We start from the raw sequence: 11,446 nt of genomic DNA, 5'->3' as shown, positions 1-11,446 counted from the left end.
AAACACGGTTAACACTGGGACAAGTTGCTCAGGAAGGTTAAGGGCTGGTTTCCTTTCAGAGTCTTTGCCGTTTCTATATCTAACAGTTTCCCCAGGAACCCTGTCTAGATTTGCGATTTTGATCTGCTTAAACTGTCTGTGTCATTTTTCTTACCTGTGACTTTAGGGGAGCTGATCGTGGACACTCCAGTGTGTGGAGATTTCCTGGTGACAGCAATTGTGTGTTCTGTCTAAGCATGTCTAGGGCCGGTCATCAGGAAGGACAGGAAGGACAGACTGGAATTCTTGGAAATACCTGCACCTGCCATCCACCAGGGAACTTTGTTGTCTTCTGTTCTGCTAAAATTAAATCAGGCACACCAAGTTTAACTAGCACTATCTTCCTAGCTTAGGAAAATTGATGGCAGGTTTCAATAACACCTATATTAAACCTTCAGAGCAACACCAACATTAGTGTCTGATTTGATAATTGAGACTATGTTCTAGCCAAGAAGACATGTAAAACTGATGATTGCCATGCTTAGTTCATATTTCATGTTTATCAATAGAATCTGGCTGATTATAAACAGATTTGCCAACACATGTGTGTTAGTGTTGGTCTTCAGAGAAGCACATTCTATGACTGGAATAGGTTTGTGTACAGGTTCCTAAGGAACCTGTTCATGCTTTTGAGAGGAAATGCAGAGAGGGTGGAAGGCGGCTGGGGAAGCTGAAGGTATATGTGAGGGAAGTCGGTCCCTGAGTGAAGGAGAGAGGGAGGAGAACTGGGTAGAACTTTCCTAAACTTCTGTGCTAGTCTAGGAAGGTCCAGCAAGGTCACTGAGTCGGATTCGTGTCAAAGTTTCCCATCGGGGACCCCCGTGACTCCCAGCAGTGGCTCTGCTCAGATCAGCACGGAGCTCGTTCTTCTCCTGAGAGTGGAGCAGAGGACGTGGCTCCAGCACCAGCCATGGCATGGACGTCAGAGAACAGCCCCAGGCACCTGAGTCAGGTGCATTGTGCCCCCTGCAGGTGGACGGAGGGAGGTGCTGACTCAGGGCCCACACGCTGTGGGTTCTACACAGAACACACACTTTTACTTCATTTCTGTGGATGACATAGAAACAAACATGCAGTCTGTTAACAGCGGTGATTCCTACATTTGCTCCAATTGCTTTATTCCTTGATTCCGCAGAATGTCCTGACGCAGAATTGTCTTTCTGTTGTGGAATTGCGACATGTGTTTAGGACATGTGTTCCCCACTTTCAGTGTTCTGCTCCATGAACAGAGATCCTGAGTAGACTACAGCTGACCCTCCTTCCACACTGTTCCTCTCCTCCCCACAGGAAGAGCAGATAATTACCTGAGGCTGAATCTGAGGTGGGATCTGTCCTGTGCACCTCAGAGCCTGCAGAGACCCCCGGCTGCAGATTCATGGAGTCAGATGTTTGTGCATGTGGGAACCTTGAGCTGTTCTTTTGTCAGTGAACACTCCTTAGAACTAATTGTGGGTTCAGAATTAGGACACCCATTGATCTATCACACCTCAGCTCATTCTGCCACTCAGAATCTCCAGAAATTCAGGAAATGGTTCAATTTACATGTTTGTGACACATTGTTCTCATTTCATTTAGTTGTGAGTTTGGTCAGCAAAAGTGCTACCATTTATGTGTCCCAACCTGATGAAGCTAACTTGCTTCACCAGATGTTGGGAGCTCCTGAATCTTATCCTAAGCCCCTCTCTCTCCACTTCATGTGAAATTCGGTTTGACCTGGAATTCTGGTGTGTTGATTTAGCCAGATTTCCCCATACTGCATGTCTGATTTTCCTGGATATCTGATCAGTTTCCTTGTCCTTCACCATAACCTGGGTGACATCTGATCACCCTGGGCTAACTTCAACAAAAATCCTGGCAGGTTGCCTTAAGCAGGATTTACCTCACTCCTGATGTTTCTTCTTGGTGATTTTCCATCCTGTGCCCCAACCCTACTGCATGCCTATAAATCCCCACGTTCTCATTCTGTATCTGGAGTTCTGCTGAATCTCTCCCTCACTGCAAAATCCCACGGCCCTGGTCCCTACACCTATCATGAGGGCCCTGGATAAAGTCTTCCTTACTGTGCTGTAGAAAGTCTTTGTATATACATTTTTTTCTTTAACAAATCTACCTTTAGTATTTCCTAATTGATCAAGGAATCTCAAACATTGAATGAAAGTGAGGTTTTCCATTTTACTAACATATGTGTATGTGTGAATTTCAATTTCAATGTGTGGTGTCCAGAAGTCCTGAGCACCAACAGTTGTGCTTCTCTGTCCAATTATTTGATTCTGAAACCTGGGAGTCATCCCAACACAGGTAAATAGGTGATTTTTTTTTTTTTTTTGGTTTTTACTGTTTAGTGACTGACTTATTTCACTTACACTGAAGCTTCATGAACACAATGATGAAAAGTAGAGAGAGGACTTGTTTGAAAATGCCAGATTTATGGTAGACTTTACCACCCACGTGTGTCTGGAGGTCTTCTTAAGGTTCCAAGAACAGGACATTTTTCCCACAACAAGACAAGGATGAGAACCTCTGAGCTGTGAGGATGGAGGACAGGCAGGGCCATGTGAGGACAAGGAGGGGCTGCTGCCATGTCCAGGGTGTTCTCTACTAGCAACGCCTCCATCTCCTTCCTCACTCTGTGGTATTTGTCAGATGGGAAACATGCCTAGAATTTATCTTTGACATATGGATGGAAGCCCAGGCAAGAGGCATTTGACAGCTTATTTCCGAGCCTACTTGTTTAAGGAATGCCAGATCCCTTGCTCTCCTTCCTAGTTCTTAACCCCTTTAACTCCCTTCCCCTCCTGCACCCATCCACTGCCTATTTACAGCCACGTCCCCACACCCTTCACTGTAGCACCATTTTCTTGGGCTCCTGGGAAACACAACAGCTTTGGTTTAACTCACAGCTCAGGCACACTCACGGGTCCTTTCAGAGGCTCTCAACTTCCCTCCTACAGTCCCTCAGCTCCTCCTGGGGTCCTAACTTGGCCATCTCTATCCTCTCTGCTGAGCCTGGCCATCCACAATCCATCCCATCTGGATATGTGTATAGCAGTGGGTTAACTCAGCAGGCATGAATAGTTCAAACCCTGCACGTTCCTAAAAAAGTAAATAACTAAAAAATAAAAACAAAAGTAAACCTTTGTTCATTTATGGCTGTCTGTTACCTCCTGGGATGAGATCTCCGAGTCCATAAAATCTTACACCTGATAAAAGTGTCTGCAGATGTCTGCAGCCTTGGGACATGCTGTACGAGTTTAATCACAGTGATTTACAGTGAACGCCTGCTTTTGTTTTGCTGGAGAGGGCTGTGGTCTGAGTATTGTGGTCAGTTCCCCAGGTGTTCCATAGCCTATGATTCATTCCCCAAACACAGCCCTGGACAAGAAAACTCAGGGGCACTGCCCTGGGTGTCGACACTTCACACATGTCATCTTACCTCATAGCTGGAGCATTACACATGTGCAGAAGGCTCCACAGTGGGAGGACCCCTGAGAGCTTGTGCCTGGATTCTCCTGAGCTTCACTCTTTGTGCCTTTTTTTCCCATGTATTTTCAATTGTATCATTTTGCTGTAATAAACTGTTCCTGTGAATACGAGTTTTCATGAGTCCTGTGTTTTTACTGAGTTTTGAGCCTGAGGGTGGCAGATGCAACCTCTCAATGCAGTTGTATCAGAAGAAGGATTTCCTAGAGAGATCCTAAGTGACACACGGCTGAAGTATTGTTCGGAAAACATAAATATTCAGGTGTGGGATGGCAAAATCTGATCCTTGGGTGGCAACAGAATTACCCGGTCTGAGACAGCAGCTGAACTGAAGTAGATGTCTGGAGATAAATGCAATCTAGAAACGATAACTCATACTCCCAAAGAGCTGGCTCAATCGATACATAAGGAAAAATAAAATGATAAGAAATAGCCTAAATATGCAATTACTATTTGTGAGAACTAAGTGAACATCCGGGAGAGTGATTGCAGGGAAAGTGGCCTGCGCCGACCTCAGATTTTGGCCAATCTCATTTCTGGCTGATGGGCTCCAGGGCACTACCTAAGGGAGCAACTATGCTGCAATGACAGACAGAAGCTTCGCAAGCTCTCTCCACCCAGAAGGTGCGGGGGCTGGTGAGCCACAAAACACTGAAATGAGGGAGGAAAGTGAGAAAGTGAAACATGCCCCAAACACAAAGCCTCTTGTTGCTGATGGGACAGCTGCCCTCGTCTACTGCACAACAGCTTCTCCAAAGTGTGTTTACCCTGAGAATTGAGATTGCCTTTCTCTTGTAAGTGAAAAAATTGGAAAACTCCAAATAAAGGAGGAGTTGTAACGCTCTATGTGTAAGACATTCTAATGTGGGTTTATGATGACTGGGATATGCATCCACTTATCTTTTTATCTGTAGAAATTCATGGGTGAAAGTGCAATTTTGTTACATGGATATATTGTTCAGTGATGAAGTCTGGGCTTTGAGGAGAGTCATCATCTGGATGGTGTATATTGTACCCAGTAAGTAATTTCTCATCCCACACACCACTCCCACCGTCCAAACCTTCCAAGTTTCCAATATTTATTATGCCACACTCCATATTCATGTGTGCTCATTATTTAGTTCTTACTTATATATGACATGTGGCATTCAACTTTATTCTTCTGAGTTATTTAACTTAAGATAGCAGCCTACAGTTTCATCCATGATACTGTAAAATACATAATTTCATTTTTTATTATTGAGTAGTAATTAAATATGTGTATATATATTCACAAATATATATAATGTATTTGTGAGGGGGTGTGTGTGTGTATATATGTGCATATATACATATACAACAAGTTTTCTTTATCCAATCATTCATTAAAAGACACTTAGTTTGGTACCACATGTGCTGTTGTGAATAAGGCAACAGCAAACATAAATGCAGGCATCTATCTAATATACAATTTATTTTTCTTTCAGTCGATGCGAAGTAGTGGATTTGCCGACTCAAATATTAGTTCTATTTAATAAGAGAACTTACCAACATCTGTTTTTTGTTTAGTTTAGTTTTTATTTTTGACTTTTTAATAATAGTTATTCTGACTGGTTTAATATGGCTTCTCATTTTGACTTCAAATTGCATTTCTGTGATGATTAATGACATTGATTGTTTTTTCATATCCTGGTTGATGATTTTTATGGCCTCTTTTGAAAAATAAATGTCTGATATTTGCTCACTTTTTAATGTGGCTATTTGTGCTTTTTGTGTTGCTTTAGTTTCTTGTAGATTCCAAATATTAGCTCTTTGTCAGATGTAGTGTTTAAAAATATTTTTCGTCATTCTGTAGGTTTTCTGTTAACTTTGTTGATTATTTATTTTGCTGATCAGATATTTTGCTTCTTATTTGTATTAAGTCCAAATAGCCTATTTTGGTTTAGTTCTGTTTACTTTTAAGGTTGTAGTCATGAATTCTTTACCTAGCACAATGTTCAGAAAAACACTTCCTAGGATTTCATTTATGACTTTCAGACTCTCAGGCCTCCCAGTCAAGTCTTTTATCCATATTGGTGTAATGTTTGTATGTAGTGAGAGATATGGGTTCAGTTTTATTCTTCTGCAAATAGCTGTTCAGTTTTTCCTGCATAATTTATTGAACAAGGTGACATTTTCCCAGGGTATGCTTTTTGTCTAGTTGGTCATAGTCAGTTGGCTGCAGGCACATGACTGTATTTCTGGAATGTCTATTCTGTTCCAAGTATCTATGGTTCTCTGCTTGATTGTTACTTGTGTATAAAAATCCTACTGGCTTTGTATGCTTTTTTATCCTTTATTCTAAAACTTCACTGAATTAATTCATCAATTCTAGGAGTACTTCTAAAGAATATTAGTTTTTAAGTACAAAATCATATTATCAGCAAACACACACAAAAAACTGACTTCTTCTTTTCCAGTTTGGGTGCCTTTATTTCTTTCTGGTGCCTTATTTCTCTGGCTAGGATTTCAACTTCTATATTGATTAAGAGTAGTGAAACTGGACATCCTTGACGTGTTCTGAGTCTTAGGAGGAATACTTTCAACATATTGCTACTCAGTATAATGTTGTATGTGAGTTTGTCATATACGATTTTTATTAATTTGAGGTATGTTTTCCTTCTATTCTAATTTTGTTGAGGGTTTTTTATCATAAAGAAATCCTAAATGTTATCAAAATTTTTTTTCTGGACCTATTGACATGATTATATGTTTTTTGTTTATGTGGTGGATCACAGTTATTGAGACATGAACGTTGAACTATCCTTGCATCCCTGAAATGAAACTTAGCAGATTGTAGCATATTATCTTTTTGATATGTAGTTGGACTTGATTTTCTTGTGTCTTGTTGAGGATTTTTCCATCTATAGTCATCAGTGATATTGATCTGTAGTATTCATTTTTGGGTCCTTGCATGGATGTGGTATCAGGCTATTAGTGGCTTTGTAGAATGAGTTAGGGAGAAAAATCCTCTCCTCGTTTTTTTGGAAAAAGTTTCAGTAGAATTACTAGCAGATCTTTTTGTATATTGGACAGAATTCACCTTTTAAAATAATATGCTTTACGGCTTTGATGTTGAGATTTTTTAAAATTACTGCTTCGATGTCACTAATTTTTGTTGGTCCTTTCAGGATTTTTATTTCTTCCTATTTCAATCTTGGGAGATTATATATTTCCAGACATTTATCTATTCACCCTAAATTTTCTAGTTTATGAGCCTGGAGATGTTCATAGTAGACTATGTTGATCATTATATTTCTATGGCATCAGTTGTGATCTTTTCTTTTTTGTTTCTCATTCTGCTTATTTAAATTGTCTGTCTACTTTACTTGCCTAATCTAGCTAGTGGTCTGTAAGTTTTGTTTATCATCTCAATAACCCAATGTTTTATTGTATTGGTTCTTTGTATTTCTTGGTTCTTAACTTTATCTAGTTCTGCTCTGGTCTTTGTTATTTGTTTTCTTCTGCTGTGTGTTTGGTTTGATGTTGTTTTTCTAGTTATTTGATACGTAATGTTAGGTTGTTAATTTGTGATCTTTCTTTTTGATGTGGTCATTTAACATTATAATCTTATCCCTTAGCACAGCTTTTGCTGTAAACCAGAGGTTTTGGTATGCTGTTTCTCTATTTTTATTCATTTCAAAACATGTTACAATATCTTTTTAAATTTTATCATTGACCCAAAGTTCATTCAGTTGCAGGTTGTTAAATTTTCATTGTGTGTGTAGTCTTGAATATTCTTCTAGGGTTTGATTTCTAGCTTTATATTACTGTGGTCTGAGAAGATACTTCATTTTAAAAAAGTTATTGAGTCTTTTATTTCTGGCATAGTATATAATCCATCTTTGAAAATATTCCTTGCTAATGGGAATAATGTATATTCTGCAGTCATTAGGTTAAATGTTCTGTTAATATCTGTTAGGTTCATTTGGTCTAGAGTCCAATTTAGGTCTAGTGTTTCTTTGTTGATTTTCTGTCTTAATGTTTTGCCTAGTATTATCATTTGGGCATTGAAATCCATCACAATTGTATTGTTACCTGTGTTCTTCCTTAGGTCTAATAGTATTTGTTTTATGAACATGGGTTTTCTGGTGTAGAGTGCATATATATTTAGAATTGTCATTTTTAATCAATCATTTTATCATTATATAATGACTTTCTTTGTCTTTACTTACTGGTGTTTATTTAAAGTTTTTTAATATGATATAGATAGTCTTGCTTGCTTTTGGTTTCCAATTGCATGAAATATATTTTTTCACCCTCTTGATCTTGAATCTACGTATTTTTACCAATTAAGTGAGTTTCCTGTCAGCAGCATAAATTTCAAAACTCTTTTTTATTCTTTCCACTAATCTATATATTTTAGGTGAAGAATTTAACTCATTTATATTCAAACTTAATACAGATATGTGAGGTCTGGCTTCTGTTGTCATGTTAATTATTAACTAGTGGCTTTGTAGTCTTAATTGTGTAATAGTTTTATGAGTGAATTTTATAAGTTTGTGTTGTTTATGATGGTGAGTACTGACCTATTGCTTCCATGTTTAGGTCTCCCTTGAGCATTTCTTGTAGGTGCAGTCTGGTGTAAATAAATGTCCTTGGCATTTTCTTACCTTAGAAATACTTTATTTCTCCTTCATTTATGAAGCTTAGTTTAGAAGGATACAAAATTAATTTCTGACATAGAATTTTTTCTTTTTTTTTCTTTAAGTAGTCTGAAATTGGGAGTCCAATCTCTTCTATCTTATAACTTTATGCTGAGAAGTACACTGTCAGCATGATAGAATTTCAGATAAATTATTAGACACTTTTCTATTGTGAATTTTAGGATTTTTTTTCTTCCTATTTACTTTAGATAGTCTGAGGACTATAGATCTTGGTAATGTCTGTCTTCCAGTGTCTTCTCATGTAGTTTTCTGAACCACTTTTATCTGCATATGCAAATATCTAGCAAGACTAGTGATGTTTTCCTCAATTACTTCATCAAATTGGTCCTCTAAAACTTTTTACTAATTTTCTCCCTCAGGAATATCCATGATTATTGGCTAAGTTGTTTTACATAATCCTATACTTCCCAATGATTTTGTTCATTTTTTTGTTATTTTCATCTGACTGGGTTAATGTGAAATATCTGTCTCTTAGGTTTGATGTTCTTTCTTCTTTTTAGTGTAGCCCATTGTGAAAGTTTTAAACTATTTTTTGTAATTAGAATTCAATGAAGTCTTTACTCCCTGAAGCTTTATTTTTAAAATATTGAAGTCTTATGTAAATCTTGAATTGTTCTGATTTTTTTTTTTTTTTTTTTGACACGGAGTCTCATACTGTCACCCAGGCTGGAGTGCAGTGGCACGATCTTGGCTCACTGCAACCTCTGCCTCCCGGGTTCATGCAATTCTCCTTCCTTAGTGTCCCGAGTAGCTGGGACTACAGGCACACACCATCACACCCAGCTAATTTTTTGTATATTGAGTAGAGACAGGGTTTCACTATCTTGGCCAGACTGGTCTCCAACTCCTGACCTCGTGATTCCCGCTCCTTGGCCTCCCGAAGTGCTGGGATTACAGGCATAAGCCACCACGCCCGGCCTGAGTTATTCTGATTTATTTGTGTTGGTTCTCAAATTTCTTTTGGATTTAATTGAGATTCCTTGAGGGCAACATTTTGAATTATTTATCTGACATTTCAAATATATCATGTTGCGTAAATTCTATTTCTGGAGAGTTAAGGTGATATCCGGTGTCTTGTAATTGTGTTTTTTCATACTTCCACAATTGCTTACCTGTTTGCTTTTCATTGGCTAAACTATCTCTTACTGTTTTTGAATTCATTTTGATTTTCATGAAAATTTCATTCCCTTTAGAATGTGAATATAACGTGTATTATGTGGGTCTTTTGATTTGGTTCTTGGTTTACTCATTGGCAAAGGCTCTGTAAGAGTTTCTTATATATAGATAGTCATTATTTAGTGGCTTTCTGAAACTATGGTTGTAGTAATAATCTACTGGGCCTGTGAGCAGGCTCACTGCCTCCTGCAGGCCCTAAATAGTGGAGGCCTCAGAAACCATTTCTTATTTGCAATGCATTTGTTTCAGCACATTTTATATTGGGATGTTAATTTCACCTGCACATTAGTATGTGTCCTTACAGATTTGAGCTGACTGTGGTAGAAGCAGATGAGTACATGCTTGATATCTGTACACAGGGAGAAGCTCTCTGTTGCCTCAGGCGATGGACTGGTCTATGAAATGCACAGTGACCTGAGTTCTCTGATTAGCCCCTGAGTAGGGGATGAAGCTGGACAGAGATGAGCCACCGAGCCTGGCAAGCAAAAGCGCCCGCCTTGATGGAAATGGCGAGCTGAGGGGCATCTACTCATTGTGGTTTATTTTGTTATTAAGAGCTTTAGTGTGGTGGCTTTTTCAAATTCCCGTTGTAGTAGTAACATACTGAGCATGTGAGCAGGCCCATGGTCTTTTGCAGGGCTGGAATCACAGAAGTATTGAGAAGCTAATCTCATTTTCAACTGCTGTACGCTGGTAGTAGTGACTTTTTATTAGGTCATGCAGTTTGAACGTCAGGCCAGTAGGTGGTGCTTGCAGGTAAGAGCCGACTATGGTGGCAGCAGAAGGGTTTATGCTTTACCAGTGGTTAAAGTGGGAAATCTGTCATGTTCCAGATCTTAGAGAAAAGACTTTTAGCTATTTCTCATTCATTATAATGCTGCCTGAAAGTCTCTCGAACATAACTTTTTATTATGTCGAGATGTGTTCTTTCTATACCCATTTTTTACATTTTTTTCCTGAAAGGATGTTGAGTTTCATCAAATGATTTTTCAGCATCAATTGAAAAAAATTATATGTGAATTAAAGATCTAAATGTAAAACCTAAAACTATAAAAACTCTGGATAATAACCTAGGAAATACAATTTAGGACATTAGAACTAGCAAAGACATTATGAAGAAAATGCAATTTTAACAAAATAAAAAAATGGCAAATGAGACCTAGGTAAACTAAAGAGCTTCTGCATAGCAAAAGATGCTATCAACAGAGCAAACAGGCAACCTACAGAATGCAAAATAAAATATTTGCAATCTATACATCTGACAAGGTCTAATATTTATAGTATACATGCAATTAAACAAACATACAAGAAAAAAGTGCCCAAAGGACATGAAAAGACACTTATAAAAAGACCTACATGTGGCCAACAAGCATAGGAAAAAATGCTGACTATCACTATCATTAGAGAAATACATGTTAAAACCACAATGAGGTACCGTCTCACATCAGTCAGAATGGCTAATCTTAAAAAAATAATAACAGATGCTGCTAAGGTTGCAGGAAAAAGGGAACATTTATACACTTCTAGTGCAAGTATAAATTAGTTCAACCATTGTGGAAAGCAGTGCCATGATCCCTCCAATAACCTAAAACAGAAGTTTCATTTGACCCAACAATTCCACAAGTGGACATATACCTAAAGGAGTATATACATATAGGTTCATTCCAGCACTATTCACAATAGCATAGACATGGAATTTACCTAAATGCCTGTCACTGGCATAATGGATAGAGAAAAATGTGGTACATATAACCATGGAATACTATGCAGCTAAGAAAAGAAAGAAATCATGTTCTTTGTAGGAATATGATGGAACTGGTAGTCATTACTCTTAGCAAACTAATTCAGGAACAGAAAACCATATACTACATATTCTCACTTATTTGTTGGAGATAAATAATGAGAAATATTCTCTCAGGGCCTGAGTCTTCCATATTCAAAAAAAATTCTAAAATAAGTGTTCAACAAGTTGCCGACATGCCTTTACATATCCTATTTCATCTGGACCCCTTATATCACTCAATAAAGCCATGAGAACTATATTTAAAAGTGGGATTCTATGATAA

This window comes from Pan paniscus, chromosome 15 (genome assembly GCF_029289425.2).
Source record: "Pan paniscus chromosome 15, NHGRI_mPanPan1-v2.0_pri, whole genome shotgun sequence".
NCBI classification, from domain to species: Eukaryota; Metazoa; Chordata; class Mammalia; order Primates; family Hominidae; genus Pan; species Pan paniscus.
Note: the sequence above shows the minus strand (reverse complement) of the source record.